This window comes from Falco rusticolus, chromosome 3, assembly GCF_015220075.1.
Source record: "Falco rusticolus isolate bFalRus1 chromosome 3, bFalRus1.pri, whole genome shotgun sequence".
NCBI classification, from domain to species: Eukaryota; Metazoa; Chordata; class Aves; order Falconiformes; family Falconidae; genus Falco; species Falco rusticolus.
The window spans coordinates 40012030-40025189 of NC_051189.1; the positions used below are offsets into that span (position 1 = coordinate 40012030).

Here is a 13160-nt window from a genome sequence, read left to right on the forward strand (position 1 = left end):
CACTAGAACAGGCTGCCCAGGGAAGTGGTTACGACACCAAACTTGTCAGAGTTCAGGAAGAGTCCAGACAACGATCTTAGTCACAGGGATTAGTTTTTAGGGTTTTATAGTCTTGCGAGGAACAGGGAGTTGGACTCAATGATCCTTATGGGTCCCTTGCAACTGGAAACATTCTGTGATTCTATGAATCTAATAAGCCTTAGAGCCTGTGCCCATCTCAGCGTCTGACTCTTGAAGCCTAATAACCTGGGGTACAGCAAGTTGGTCAAGAAAAGATAGAGCAAGTTAGTTGTGACAAACTAGTACATTTCTACCGACTAAACAAATTTCTGGAGCTTTAAGTCCCAACTTACTTGATTGTATTATTGTGCTTTTTCCAGCCTCTGCTTTGCTGTAATATCTCTGCTATCCAATGTCTGTTCTTTGTTTCAAAATATGAAGACCTGCAGTTTCTTAATGGTGAGCTGTGGGACCTTTATTAATAGCATTTTTCCTTCATTTCAGTTTTTAAAAAATGGCTGAGATGATAGCTAAAACTGAATAAAAACATCCTGCCCAGATGAGGTGTTCCTTATTTCCATTTCCCACCTTCACAGAAGTCACATCTCATACAGTTAAGGATTGGCAACCTGAACGCAGGAAGTGTCAGGAAACATGTCAAAGTATTCCTGAGCATCGTGTGTATGTCTCAGATTCATATCTATATGCAGGAACACATGCATGCGTTCACAGGAGAGAAACAGCTGAGCTTTGATTGTCCAAACTACCGGAGATAGCACCTGGGCTCAAGTCCTCAGAGCCAAGTGGCTGAAACCACTTGAAGCTACATGGCCTGAAGGGGCAAAGATGTAGCCTGAGCCTGTCTCGCCTGTGACACAGCCTCCCCATGATCTATGGCTGGCTCACACCAGACCACAGCCGTGGTCAGAGCCATTGCTGGTGGGTGACAGGCACTGTAAGAGAGCTGGGTCTTTCCATGACCAACGACCGAGTCACACCTGTAACCTTGAGAGCTCTGCTTACAGCTGTGAACGGGCTGGTCTCTGGAAAGTCAGATCTTGCTTTAAGAATATATCCCACAAAACCAGCTCTTAGGGCGTGACTATGGCTAACTGGTCTAAAACGCTGATTATGTCTATTTCATCACAGACCTTACAGATGATTTATTCCTGGTATGTGAAAATTTAAACGTTGGCCGCACAAAGACTCAGAGATCTGCAGAAAACACTTGAAAGAGATGGGGCCTTTTATAAATGAACTTTTCAAATCGACTAAATCAGTCTATCTGCTAAATCCCTGTTCTCACCATCTTGAGTACAGACATGTCTTTCAGATGGATGAGATGAACCTCACCAAGGAGCAGCAGACTCAGAGGCTGTATGTATTCCCTGAGAGCCTTGGATAAGAAAAGTCAGAAAGAAATAGGTACGGAGACAGAAGACAGAAAAAGAGGGAGAGTATAACTGATAAAACATTTGTAAAATCTTGTAGCCACACAAGCTTGACAGTTTTGGCCTATTTGCATTTTTTGACTGCCCTAGTAGCATTTGCAATTATTTACTGGAGCTCTTACTCAAGGTAAAGCCTTGTCAGTGGGCCCGAGGCTCCACTACAGGCGATGTGGATAACACACCAAAAGGCTGAATGCTCTTGACAGTGTTCAGTGTAATTTTACCCCAAGACTCATATGGAATTTAGGACTCAAGTGGCTTTTTTCAGTCGGACCTCACCATAACTCTGCAGCTGAGAGCTGGGTTTGGAGCACCCCATCAGACTGCACTGAGGTCTCAAGAGAGCGATGAACATGGCTTTGCCATCCATCCCAGTGCTGAATCAAGATCGCCATCAGCCTTTATTCCAGACCAGCTCTGCTTCTCTGGCTTTCCTTATTAGCAATGCTCTGCTGTTAGTGCTTGTGACAAGCGTGGCTATATGATACTTACAAAACAATCCTGATGCATTCCTGCTCAGTTTACAAAAACAGTTACACTTCCATTGCAGCCCAGGTTTAAGCATCTCTTGTTTAGGATGTAATTGTCTGTGGTGTCTGCACTTTACTATTTATGTTTACAATTGGTTGCTAGGGGCTGACTTACTGCTTTTGCCAAAGATACTGGTTTTCACTGTGTATTTAGCCTTCCCTGGAAATTTCAGAGGGGATGAGCTGTCACAGAGAAGTACAAGGCCAAATGGCAGATCATTTTCTTTAATTTAAAACAATCAGATATTACAGAAATGTGATTATATAAGATCCTCATTTCAGGGCTAAATAAGACTATATATCGCAACTAGCACTCTGGATCTACAGTTTTGATTAATGCTTCCATATAATTATTTGAGGATATACAGATACTACATATACAGGATACAGTAATAATAGTAAATACATTAATATTAATAAATTGGAGCTTTGAATTGCAATTTATTCAAATGTTACAGGATTTTTTTTCCTAATTGCATTGCAGTGCATTAAGATGATGGAAGAGACTGTCAATACATCATTTGCTCTTTTGAGGGGGCACTATTGTAACCAGTTGTCCTAAAACAATTAGTTTTAGGGCTATTTTAAATGTGGTATCTTCTATAACCCTTAGATCTTCCACTGCTCCCTACCAATACCAGTGCTGCCAACTAGCTGAAAGCACTGAAGAACTTCACAGATGTCTTTTTGTTCTCCTGAAGAAAAGATTGCACAGTGTATTACTGAGTGATGATTCTAGGTTTCTAGGCAGGGAAATATTGCACAAAATATAGTATTATCCTATATACACAGAGAATGATGTCTGAAGCAACGAGGCACGTTGAGAAAGGTCAGATTTTATCTCTTTTTGAGTGAAACTGCACCCAAAACTCTGGCTGTGGCACTTTGTCCAGAATCCCAGTGTAACGTTTTGAGTTTTCTAATAAAGGCTAAACATGCAACACCACCATCCTTGATCTACAATTAAGGAAAGCATGGTTGTATTCTCAAGTTACTTCTTTGAGATTAAAACATTTGGGTTCAATTTCTGCCTCTGTCAAAAATTTCATTTGGAACCACTTCTGACTGGACCATTCCCTGATTCAGTCAAGGGGAAGGGCAGGCTTAGACGTACCTGGACAACAGATAGGAAGAGACATGGCCAAAGATTTCAGCCTATGTCAGGCAGATTTATTCAAGAGATGCTTGCTTCAACCCAGTAACTCTACCCAGCAGGAGTACAGCCTACGTTCCCTATCTCTGGTGCTTCACAGAAGCACTGAAGCTGGAAGGAATGAATCAAGGCCATGATTTTTGGGTGACTCAGTTCTGACAAGCGCCTTTGTACATAGCTGGGAATGTCCCCAAGGTCACAGCATCAACGAGTATTCACAAAAAGCTTTTTCCATTAAAAATTAAGACACATTTTGCTCTAGGCTTGATTCTGGGGAATCCATCCCTTCAACGTTTTGATGTCTTAAACTATGGAATGCCTTGAAAAAGACCCCAAAATACTATTAAAAATTGCTCAGAGCCTATGACAACCTGTCATCTTATTTTGCCCATCGGAGAGAAGCAGTCACCCAGAAAGCAGAAAACTTTGATTCCTGACCTTATCTAAAGTGTTTTGGTTCCACATACTGCACAAAGGTACTGCCGGCTTGGGGACTGGGGAAGGGAGAGCTGTTCTTAGGAACTCCAGTTTAACACTGTAGAGAGAAGCTGCACTTCATTTTCATGCTTTTAGTCCTACCACGAGTGGAGACTGCATAAGTTTTGGAAAGCCGAATGTCAAGCTTAAAGGCAGCTGATACCATAGTATTGATATTATTGACCCTCAAATTGACCTGGCAAAAGAAGAAAGTGAGGACTATCTACCATGCACAACCTCGTGCTACTGTTGCTGTAATTCTGAAATCAAGACAGGCTAAAAGGAAACTTTTTAAAAACTGACACTGTAAATTAATTTGTTTAGCTCTGTGAAGCTAAAATCTATTTTTAAAAGCCACAGCATCCTCTTAAAAAATGTGCTTCATCAGAGCCATTAGTTCAGGGTTTCTAATATTAAACATGCAAGACTCAAGCTCAAAGAAGTGTGTGGGAACCTCTAAGGCAGGATCAACACAATACTTTATGGTCAGAAAGAAGATATTCTGAACTCCCATCCAGACCCAGTGCATAACCAGGATCAAAAGGAACACAACTCACCCACATGATAGCCCAAGCCTGGAAATCTCCTTCTATGAGAGGCACGTAACAGTCCTTCAGAAGAACTGCACAAGGCCCACTCTTTTCAAAATACACCCAGAGGTGGTGATAACAACCTACTGATGTAATTACCTGGTTATTATACTTTCACCCAGGGACTACGTTCATCCCTGGTGACTCAAACCTGTGGTTTATATTTTGTAGGCTACCGCTGCTGCAAGTAATTCCCAGGACAGGCGCAGGGATGGAGACGACCCTCCCTGTTCCTACTAAGCAAGAATGAGGCAGCCTGCACTCGGAAGGAAACAGGAATGGACAGATGAGTAGTCCTTTGTCTGGGCAGAATCTTGGATTACAAGAGGTGAAATAGTTGTTTATATCATGTTAATCTAAGAAAGGCCTAAAAGCTTGATTTTCCCAGTGAGTACCCTAGCCACAAGACTACTGCAAAAAAAGTATTTCTGCTCCTACTAGATGATCTGTAAACATGCTGGATCAGCCAAACATTCTTACTCCTTCTTTAGTTCAAGGGTAGCAGAAGACACCCAGCACTGCTAACGCTACTTCAATGACATGCCTAGATAGAGACTAAAGTGACTATCGGTAGACAGGCTAGTCCTGAATATAAATTCAAGCATGAGGCCTGCACAGTTAAGAAGTTCACTCTATATCAGCAATAATGAGAACGAAGAAAGCATAAAATGGAAATATCTAGAAGGCAAGACCTTCTAGATGGCACTATTGTCAAGGTAGATCAACTACGTGTGCTGTTAATCTCAGCAGCTACTGGAAGAGCACGAACAATAGTGTCATTCATAGCTTTCTGATTTCAAGGCTAATTAGGCCAGTTCACTGTTTTGAGTCTGCTTAAATACATTAGTGGGATTCTTCTAGCTGCTGCAGCCTGCCAGCACTTTCTGCTCAAACTGTCTCAGGATCTCTCTGGTATATGCAAAATTACACTGAATTTATGGTCATAAATTACAGCAGGATTATTCAGTCATCTGAGAGCACATCCAGCTGAGATGAGATCATGAACCTTGTAGGTAAACCAAAGCCTCACACTTCAAAAGGGCAAAAGACACAACTAAAAACCCCTTAGCAGCATTATGGCCTCATTTTGAGTTGTTGAGTTTGGTTGTAATTTTTCTCTATATATATTTAAAATGCAGCTAATTTTCTGAAAGTTAACTATTGATGAGGTACTGTGCAAAAATATTTTATGAACTGCCTTGAGATGTCTTATTAATGCTCTGAGGCAAATTTATTCTGTATTTGGACTCTACTGCCATAATTGATTTCTATTTCTTAACTTGTTAGGCAACCAGGGGGAGAAGCTCATCTCCAGTGTCATCAAAGAAGATTACGTTTGAGAGCTTTGTTCAGTTAATTATCAGCACAGCTTTGCATTCATTTCCTTGTTACATGGTTTTACCTAAAGGGCTGATGTTTATTTACCTAACAAGCTAATACCCAAATACGATGGCAGCACGAAAAATACCCTGCAATGGCAAGCATGACTTCCCCGGGAGAAGCACTGACCAGCGTAGAGCCTTCTCCTGTATCATGTGCCAGTGCTGTGATAAGAGAGCTGCTCAGTCCCTCCATCTGGGCTTGGACTGTATCTACGCTTGTGCATTCTCACAGCGTACCACCGTGCCTCTGTCATGGTATTATGAGCGTAAATTGGTAGACTGCCATTGCTCCTTGTAAAGACTACAATTGCTGCTTATCACAACCTACTCCTAAATATTCAGAGCTGCATTATGCCAGCGTGACATATATTATTTATTAGCTAATAGATTGTTGTTCTGACTCTGTTGCTGCTGCCAGCAGTGATGCTACTGACTCCTCTTTATAGTCATCCGGAGGAGGAATAGGGCCATATAGAAGCCAGATACCTAAGTCACAGCTGATCTACCATTACGGCTAAATATAGATATCCTGCATTAGAAAAAATAAATTAAAAAAACCACTGATTTTAGTGGCCTAAGACTCTTCCATTACTGTTTCCATATAGTTCATGCGGTCACCATAATCCATGAACAAGTAAGTTCAAAATAATATTTGTTATTTACTGAGTATGCAGTTAACATCATCATACTTTCACACTGCTGAAAAAAGTAGCTCCTCAGTCTAAAAACTACTCAGTTTACTCCAGCCCTCCAGCCTTGGAAGAAAGGGATGTATTGCACAGGAAACAAATGAAACTTCAGGAGGATGCCAATGTCGACTTGCACTGAAGTTCCTGCATGTGCTGTAATGAGCATCGGGAAGGACGAAAAGCAGAATAGTCTTCACAGTCCTTCCAGCTTTAATGGAGAATACAAACAGTTTTAAGCTTAATAGATTTAAAATATCTTGACTGATGCATATTATATCTAAGGCTTTTATGGTGTTTAGTGGTCTGGGAAGTTATACTGAGACTGTCTTTATACCTATAGCTAACCAAGATAAGAAACGTCCATGTTCTAGTCAATAAAAAATTGAGTTGTTCAGCTTCTCTGTTCGATTTTTATATTTAATCATATGATTTAATATATATGCACTGAGCATCACTAAGCAATCTATTTATTATAGCATGCAATAGATATCTAAAATTGCATAGTAGTCAAGAAAGAATTAAAAAGAATTAAATTCTTTCCAAATCCTTTCCATATAGCCAGAGTTATAGACAAATAAACATAGAAAGCTATGGGATTACAGAAAAATCTACATTTACAATAGGAAAAAATCTAGTCTATAATGTCCCAAGCAATTTATTTTCACAGTATCCCACAGAACACTGTTGTAAGTCTTAGAGATTTCTGCAATTAAAAATCAGAAAGTTTATTTTGATTTACAGTTAAGATTATCATTAGGAACACTCATTTCGACCTGCTAAGTTGTGTGTTAAAACATGTCTCAAAGATTTATTACAAAATCCAAGAAATTAAATACCCAGTGCCACTACCTCAGCAATAACCATAAGAGAAAGATGCCAGTCACTCATGAGAAATCAAAAATATTTTCTCTTAGGGTGCTCATATCCTAATAAGAGTAGAAATAGTACAACTCAACAAAGTAAACAAAAGCTTGTTTTTATTGTGCATCCAAATTTATAATATTCAGACACCTATTAGGTAAAAAAACTTATTTCTAAAAATGAAAAAATTTCCTAGAGCAATACTATAGAAAAAGGGAAAGTCCTTTCAGAGGCGATCATTATTTAACTCCAAGAGCTGTGATCATAGGGTTGCTGGGTCAGAAAGTATTATGCAATGACATGATGAGTTAATAGAAATGACCCCTGAAAACATTCAAACAATACAGTTTTAGAATGCATGTATGTCTACTCTGATGAGGCTGGAGTGGCTCATAACTTTAAGAGCTTCCCTTTCTGGCTCCCAGCTTTCCCTCCTGGTGTCTGCCTGTCAGGAGCAGCAGGTCTGTACTCTGGAAGAACAGACACCTTCAAAGGGGTCTGCAGTGGGATCCCACAGCACTGTCATGCTCCCAGTCACTGCCCCCTTCAGCAGATACCTCATCTCCCATTCAGTAAGACTACATATTCCATAGACACTCACACAGACACACAACCCAACAGCCCTTCCCCAATGTGCTGTTTATATAAGAACAACATACGGAGTAAAACACTGACTGAAATGTCCTCCAGTAAGGTAGCTTTAAATATGGTAGTGCCATGAAAAATATTTTACCTGTGCATGTAGTGCCATGAAGCTGAAGGAAGTCACGTAAGACCAAGATTTTCTTCTAAAAGTCACAGTAGCAAGCCGTTTGGCAAAATCTCAAATGTTGGCAAGAAAGCTATTGCGAATCTCAACTCCTCGCCTTGCCTTGAGTGGCAAGCCAGAATTTGCCAATTAACTTGCACTTAGAAAAAAAAAAAGCTGAGCATGAATAAATAAATACATATGATATGGCATTGTTACGGCAACGGGACATTTCAAAACACTGAAGCCAACAGAATTGCTCAGACTGAAGCATGCTGCTCCGAACAGCGCTTCTCCCTCATCTCAAGCTGAAGATGTTTTCGTTTTTACTGTCTGCATATGTCTGAACGAGGCCAACCTGCTGAGCCCCAGTGACAGCGTCCAGCTGAGAAAGGAGGCGAGAGCAATTTGGACGCTGTTGTGAGAGCGGCCTGTGGAAGCATCATTTTAAAATAAAAATTAAAAAAAAATTAAAAAAACCCACAAGGCAGCTGCAAGTTCCAATAAGGCTGAGCAAAGAGGTGGTTTATCAATTGTAGTCTGAATGGAAATGACAGCAGTGCTAAGAACCAGCAACAAACTTTTTTTTGGTGTACTGTACCTCATCTCCCTGGGAAAGAATTCCAAAGCTTTGCTAGTACATCTCAGGTGGTCACAGAGCAAACCAATCTCACAGGAGGCATGTACTGCCTGACCCTGCTCTCCTGAAAGTTTCTAGTAAAACTCCCTGGGAGGACAATCGTGCCCCAGGCTTGGTAGGCCATTTCATTTCTCAGACTTTGCCTAGCGCCTAATGCCCGGTGCTAGCTCTGCACTAACTTGGATGTGATTTGCCAACTGAGCAAACTTGAACTCCAAGTGTTTTTAAAGCAAAACCTCACCAGACAGGCTTTCCTGTCCAGCCTCATTGCTGTTCTTCCTCTTCTAAACCAGTCCTGGCAGCTCCTCAGAGCTACAGGATGGGGTCACTGAAATCCTTTGCTTAGGTGTCCTTTTAATAGCAAGGTCTGATGACTGTGTATCTGCTAAGGAATGTTGCCTCCACCTGATGCTACTGACACTTCCCTTTTTATACAAACATTTCAGAAGTGACAATTTTGGCGGTGATGCTAGAGACGGTCTCATCTGCAATGAACTAAAATGTTCAAGAAACTGCAAATATACTGTTTATTTATATCTTAATCATTATGTAACTTGAGTTGAATAAAGTCCAAGACAAACTATAAATGCGGACAGTACATACATAGGGTATAAACAAAGGTCCACCTTCACTCGGGTAGTGAAATTCTCATACAGGAAACACACTGAAGGGTTTGTAGAAAGCATGCAGCGAGCATGCCTGTTTATAAAAACACGGGTTCGGAAACCCAGGGGACTGGCAGCATGCTACATATCTACAGAAAGCATACATGCCAGTATTTCAGACTAGCACAATGCTACGGTTTTTCTTCTTTGACAGAGGGTTTTTTTCATTGGGGTAATCGAAATGACAGCTATCTACCGAGAACGCCGAGCTTTTGTATCATCAGGTTCCCCACAAGCGCTATTAGAGCATCGGACACAAATGACGAGCCTTTATCTTTAAAGCTCATCCGCGGCAGGAGGTAGAATACTACGAAATGTCACCCACCCCCCTCCCTTTAGAAGCTCTGGAGGAACAAAAATACAAGCCGCGGCTTCCAAAGCGCTCCAGCGTGAGGGCTGCATTATTCTCCCTCAGACTGATCCAGGCAGCCGGGGAGAAACCCTGCGGGGGTCCAGCCCCGCCGAGCGTGCCCGGCTCCCCCGGCGCCCCCCGCCCGCACCCCCGGGGCTCCCCGCGGGAGAGCCGCGTCCCGCCGGCCCGGGCGCCCCGCAGCCCGCCGGGGGCAGCGGCAGCTTTCGCCTCCCTTGCAACTCCCGTCAGTGCGAGAGGCGTGGAAGACTCGGTACCTAACAAAAACCCACGAATAAAACCAGAAAGCAGCCCTCGGCGGAGGAGCGATGCCCGCCCGCTTACCTTGCTCCGCGGGCGCCCGGGGCACCGCCGGGGGCTGGAGGAGGGATTCCCCGGCGCTGGCAGGGGCTGCTCGGGCTTCCCCGGGCGCTGCGCGGCCGCCGGAGCCACGGCGAGAGGTTTGTTTTGGTCGCTCCCTCCCGGGGAGGGTTTTCCTCTACATTCCCGGCTCCACATCACCGCCCCCCCCGGCACGGAGAGGACTGGGGGTGGAAAAACCACGGCGAAGACATCTCCCTCCTGCCCCCGGAGATGAAAAGCCGCCGAGCGAGCAGCGTGGCGAGCGGCTGGGGTGGCGGGGGGGTGTGGGGGGTCGGATAAAAGCCGAGCCCGCGCTGCCCTCGCCCCGCTGTAATCCCCGGCTGCCGGCGCGGCCGCCCGTGTCTGCGGCTGTGCGCGGCGGCGGCGGCGGCGGCGGGGCGGGGGGACACGGTCGCTCCCGGCCGGGGCACGCGGGGCGCCCCCTGCCCCCCGCGCCGCCCCCTCCCCGGCTGCGCGCGCCCGCGCCTGCTCCTCGCTCCCCCGGCCGGGCAGGGGATGCTCGCACCCGCAGGCACCCCGTACTGCCCCCCAGGCGGGGAGGGGGGGGGGGGGGGAGGCGGGGGGGGCACACACACCCCTACCCCGCGTTAACCCAGCCGGGGGATGTATACAGCCCGCACCCCAGCCCAGGCAGGGGATGCACACACACACGTACATATACATATACAGACACTGTATCAATGCCACAGGCAGGGGATGCACTCACACACGTACATATACATATACAGACACTGTATCAATGCCACAGGCAGGGGATGCACTCACACACTGACGCACATGCATGCACACACACAAGCTATACTACCACACACACACACACACCCCCAGGCGGGGGATGCACACATACACACACCCCACCCCCACACTACACCCCCACCAGGGCAGGGGATCCCCCTCTCAGACTGGAGCGCACCCATACTAAGGCTCCCATACAGGGAATGAGCACACCCCTGACAGCCCCGCAGCCCGCCCCAGCCCCGCTGTCCTGCCGGGGGCTGCCGAGTGCGCTGCCTGGGCGGCCGGGACCCCGCGCAGGGTGAGGACTCACACACTTCTGTCATCGGGTCTTGGGGTAGCAGGTGGTGACTGAGACTGCTGCTGCTCCTGCTGCCGCTTCCTCCCTCCCACAGAGTTTACTAGTTCCTCTTTATTGCTTTTTAATGGGAAGTCCTTGATCATTCCTGGTAACGGGAGGAACTCTCACTCCCTCATTCAGTGATGCCCCTCTATATTTCAGGTATGGGATTAGAAAGCTGTTCTTCTTTTCAAGCTGTCCTTTCTCGGGCTTCCTAACAGGTCCTTTGTAGCTTTGCCCTCTGCATTGTGTTGCTCGGGCTTCATCTCATTTTATAGCTCTGAGATTCTGCCTTCAGTGTTGCACATTTCGCTGCTGGGTTGAAGGCTTTCCAACACAACATTTATCAGCTTCCCCCCCCCCCCCCTTTTTTTTTAAGAAATTCAAAAACCTCCTAATCATTTTGAAAGCCATCCAGGAATCAGATTGGGCAGTATCGCCACCATGATTTCAATTACAATCAAATAAAAATTAGGTTAAATTTTGAATGCTCACATACTGCGTTAATTTCCCCCCATTTTATGTACTTCCTTGGCCCCTGGCTTGGGAACATACAGATGTGTGATTTTTAAAAAAGTTCAACCATCTTCTCCCAGCCTACCTTCCAAAGTTTTCTGATAAGATACTACAGTAGCGGAAATCCTAAGTGGTACTGATTCCCAGGAGAATTCACTTTGAAATCGACATCTGTGACATAAACATCTGTGCCTATGCTAATCAGCCTAGTCTACCTTTATGGTCAGTCAGGGAAATTCTCTTCCATATGTTATATATGATAAATGAAGTTCCCATTCCTTTCCTCAGCTACTTCCCATTTGAATGTAGGTATCTCTGTATTCCGAAAGTTCCACCCATGTGTGTGCATGTGTCTGTGTGTGTCACTACTAATTTTGGAACCCACTGATCAGTTTCAGCTAAATGTGAGAGGTGGGCAAAACTCTCAAAGACAATTAAATTCCTACAAGTTTAAGAAAAAGAAGGCAGCTGTGTGAAGAGGCTTGCTACATATACCTTTGCACCCAGAGCATGACACGGGTAGATTTAGGAGTTTGTGTGTTGTTGTGTGTTGTCACATACCTCAAAACCTGCACGTTTATGTCACCTCAGTGAGAGAAGTTCAACTGGAGTTTGTGTCTTCTTAGCCATTGCAGACAGTAAATCCCATGAGACAGAGCTGTAGGAAACCAAGAGTTTATCATTCAGATGCTCATGCAATAACAGGCTCTCAGGAGCTCCAGTGCTCCTCTACTGCTTTTCATGATGCAGTGAGTGGTTTTGAAGGCTGTGAGTGTTTTGTAGAAGCAGATTATGGTTTTGTGAGATTTTAATATTTGGGTTTTCGGTATTTTTGATAAAGGCAGACTCTCTTATTTCTGTCTCATATGTGCACACCCAGATGCTAATGGGACTTGCTTACTGGGAAAACTGTCAGAAAGAGCAGTCAGTAGGCAAGTTCCCACAGTTCTCCAGCTATGCCAGTGTCCATGCTGTGTAGACACTGTTCCAGAATAAGCAACTGAGCTGCTTTCAAAAGGGAGGAATTATTCAGAAATAAAAATTTCTTTAGTCAGATAGTGAGTCCACAGTAAAAATAACTGTATTCTGGGAAAGAATTTTTGCACATACAGGTATATTATCATACCTAGATACATGTTTATGCCACTGGATCTACATTATTCAATTTTCCTTCATAAACAAATGCTAACTATCCTTGTCTGGCTTCTTTTCTAGGCTTGAGGCTTTTCTGTTTACGGACACTCATCGTTGGCTCTTACACCAGTGTATCTGGAAATTGAAGGGAAGCCTTTGTGGTTCCTCTGTTTACCAGAAAAATTGTACAAGACGTATGGCCATGATGATGACCAGTGTCTTGCAGACTGTGTGGGAGAGATTTCCTTCAGAGGAGTTTTGTTTCAGTTGGTCAGATAAAAGGAAGAAAATAACAACTTGATGAAAGTGAAAACTCTTTCCTACCAAGCTTTCTGTTGCAGGATTTTGCTTCCTCATTACAGCAATGTTCTTCAGAGCATCTTTCATCAAGACCAACCTTGTAAACAAACTGGACCTCTTGCTTCTCACTTCATGCTTGGTTTGCATAGATGAGCCCACTAGGTGCCGGTGAATCATGCTTCCCAAACGCCTCCCTGGACTGAGAGGAGAGAGCGT

At 44.3% G+C, this 13160-nt stretch overlaps 1 protein-coding gene across 1 annotated transcript in view; it reads right to left on the bottom strand.

Moving 5' to 3' along the window:
- The window catches only part of KCNB2 (potassium voltage-gated channel subfamily B member 2), a 204607-nt gene extending 194313 nt beyond the window's left edge, over positions 1 to 10294 (bottom strand). Inside the window, exon 1 of the mRNA XM_037381817.1 lies at positions 9881 to 10294. The gene's annotated coding sequence lies outside the window, so the exon portion shown is untranslated. The remainder of the gene's footprint in view (positions 1 to 9880) is intronic.
- Positions 10295 to 13160: the final 2866 nt, after the last annotated feature.